Raw genomic sequence first — 3,664 nt, 5'->3', positions numbered from 1 at the left:
ACCTTCCTTCCGAGGAGTGGCTGGTGGGTTTGAACCGCCAGCCTTCTGGTTAGCAGTCAAGTGCTTTTAGCCACTATGCTACCAGAGCTCCCACAAATGGAATACTACTCAGCAAATTTCTTAATGGCTACCAGAGGTGGGAGGGAGGGGGAAAGCAAGGATTATGGAGTATTAAGGTTTGGATTAAGGTGATGGAAAAATTGCAATGATTAAGAATAGGGTTGCACAGCTGAGTAATGTCATTGCTGTCAATAAATTGTACACCTGTAAAAATTTGAATTAGCAAAAGTTGCCTGATAGATATATTTACAACAATGAGGAAAAAAGAGAGTAGCTGCTGAGACTGCTGGTTTGGTTAAATACCTCAGGGGATTTGGTTCCTTGGTTTGAAGGTTTAGGGTCATTGTTTTAGGGTCCTTCCAGTTAATTGGCCTAATGACATATTTAGTGCTTCTTTTCCACCTCCTAGTTTGTTGTGTAGTTCTTGGGGTCTTAAAACTTGCAAGCAGCCATCCAAGGTACAACAATTGGTCTCTGTTCACCTGGAGCAACAGAAGGAGAAGGAAAGTCAGGAATAGGAGGAAATTGAATGTATGGTTAATTGGCTCCATGAACAACTACCTCTTCACCAAGTGACCAGAAGACCTGGATGGTGCCCTGCTACCATTACTGAAATTTTTATCAATGATTCTATGGAAGAATCCTGATCAAAAGGGGGAAAATGCTGGACAGAATTAAAAATTATTATGGAATCCAGACATTCTGGAATGTTGGAGCCTGGATGAAACACCAAAACTATTGACTAGAGATAATCTTTAAATTTTAAACAAAAAATATCCCCTGAAGTCTTTTAAGTCTTCTTAAACCAAACAATAGTTTAGCTTAACTAGTAAAGAATGTCTGCCTTGAGCATTGTGCTCTTTTAAGATCTATATATACGGGATCAAAATGACAAGCGTAACTCTAAAGATTCGTTAGGAATCTTAGGGCTCAGTGAGTTCATGTTAATGTAGGAAAAACAACTCAGAAAAGAAGGGTGCGAATGGTTGCACAACTTGAAGAATGTAATAAATGTCACTGTAGAACTTATTGAATTGGTATATGTTCTGCTGTGTATATTCTCAACAACAAAAATAAAGTATTTTAAAAAAGAGTAGAAAAGGATTACAAAAACTTGATACTGTATTTGAAACACATCCGTTGATCAATGTCCAATTGCCATAAATTTTCTAGTAGGACCAACAGCATTACTACAATCATCTGGAAACTTATTAAGAATGCTGAATTTGAGACTCTACACCAAAAATAATGAACCATGATCCAAATTTTAACAAGGTCCCTAAATGATTTTCATATATGTTAAAGTTTGAAAAGCACTACACTAAAATTTTGCTTAGTGGATTCTTTTGCCCATAATACTGGGGAATAATTTTCTAAGAACAAATGATGTCCTTATTTTGTGTTTCAAATGGATTCTGCAGAAATGTAGTCCTTTTGAAGTGCCAAAGCTGTTTATTGAAAGTAATAAATGCTGATTTCCCAGTACACCAATGATGTCAGATTTTCCATAATCCCCTAGAGTTCCTATATCATTTTACTCACCACTCACTCATGGAGCCTGCTTCCTTTAATCAGGACTTTCCCTATCTCTCTCCCTACTGTGTCCAATATTTTAATATTTTCTATGGCTAGAAAAATGATTTTGCCTTCAAGTGCCCAGTCCTGGTTAACCACAGCAAGATCATTGTAGCACACCTGAACCAACAGCCACTTTCTAGGTTTTGAATATCATTGCTCAAAGAGATGGAAAAATAAGTATGAGGAAGTGGCCCTCTACTCTCTTTGGATATCATCCACTTCTGTCGCTTCAAGTAGCACATAGATTATTATGAATCTATCCTGAGTTCCTGACTTATATTTTCAGCTATAGGCTGGCAATATCCACAAAGGCAATTCTTAAAGTTCCTCAGACTTCTCTATTTCATTTATTATTACTAGTTGTCATGGAGTCAATTCCAAATCATGGTGACCCCATGTGTGTCAGAGTAGAATTGTACTCCATAGGGTTTTTAGTGGATGTTTTTTCAGAAGTATATTGCCCAGCCTTTATTCTAAGAAGCCTCTGGGTGGACTTGAACTGTAAACTTTGCAGTTAGCAGCAAGTCATTAGCCATTTGTACCACTCAAAAACTCTCAAGATGATTTCATAATGTCTTAGCTCTCTGGATGTGCTCTAGCTGAGTAAATGATGCTGCCAATTATCTAATTAGAGACCAAGGTTCTCCAGCAACTCTTTTCTCTTCTTTCATCAGATACAATTGCTCACTCTCAGCTCTTCTACCTTTCTCTCTACATTGGTCTTAAATGGATTCAGCAGAGATGTAGTCCTTAATTCAGGATTTCCTGGTATTCAGCTGGAAATGTTGAAACGTTCTAATTCAGTAATTCCCAGGCTTCAATTTTCACACGTAGAAATTTTTAAACAAGGAAAAAGGAATGGTAGAGGGAGTCTCTATAGATTTCCAACTTTTTTTTTTTTTTTTTGCTAAGTAAGAAGGCATTTAAAAACTAAAATTATTATCAGTTCACAGAAGATCATTTTAACACCAAAAGACAGTCTCAGACAGTGGAGTATATTGTCTTTCTTTTCAACATGGATCATGAGAGACTGAAACCATACTCTCAGCCCATTTCTTTAAAGGGTAAAAAAAAAGGGGGGGGGGATTCAGGACTGAAGGGGGGAATGATAGAGAATGAGGGTCAGAGCAGCTAAAGTGCCTTAGATTGAGCCCCTCTAATGTTCTGAGGCTTTAATTCCCTTAAATTCTAGGAGTTTCCTATGTGATAGATATTCCAAATATATAATCTTCACTCTGCACATAATTCAGAGGTATATTCTGGTGAACATGGCCTTAGAGAAAGGTTCTTGAACTAAATTAATAGTAAGTTTGGGGTGGGTGAGTGGTTTCATTCCTTCCCCTGTGGTTGCATATCCCTATTCACTCCTCTAGATAAAGTTGATATGGTAACAGAGCTTAGGGGAAAGATGTCAGGTCCCTTGACTAAAAACATTTGATTTATATTGGATTTGATCTTTCGATTGGCTTGACTTGGGGAATGGGAGATTATAGCACTGGTTTAAATCAGTTTTCTATTTAAAGTAATTGGACCTACAGTTCCTAAACTCTTTAGAAGAGGCATATATAAATGGAAGAACATTCTGTACTCATGGATTTTAGAAAACTTACTATAGTGGAAATGTCAATACTACCTAAAGTGATCTACACATAAAAAGCAATCCTGGTACAAACCCTAAAAACATTCTTCACTGAAGTGGAAAAACTAATGGCCAACTTTATATGGAAAGCAAAGATGCCCTGAATAGCCAAAGCAATATTGAAGAAGAAAAAAGTAGGAGAACTCACAGTCCCCAATACGAAAACATTATATAGCCACTATAATCAAAAGCCTGGTACTGTTTCAATGACACAAACATAAACCAGTGCAATAGAATCAAGAACCCAGAAATAAATACATACATATATGGAGAACAGATTTTTGACAAGGGGTCAAAGTCTATTCATTGGGGAGAAAAAAGTCTCTTTCATAAATGAAGCTGGTAAAACTAGATATCCACTTGCAGAAAAATGAAACAGGACACAGC

This window comes from Orycteropus afer, unplaced genomic scaffold (genome assembly GCF_000298275.1).
Source record: "Orycteropus afer afer isolate SDZICR_OR568_19922 unplaced genomic scaffold, OryAfe1.0 scaffold01000, whole genome shotgun sequence".
NCBI classification, from domain to species: Eukaryota; Metazoa; Chordata; class Mammalia; order Tubulidentata; family Orycteropodidae; genus Orycteropus; species Orycteropus afer.
Note: the sequence above shows the minus strand (reverse complement) of the source record.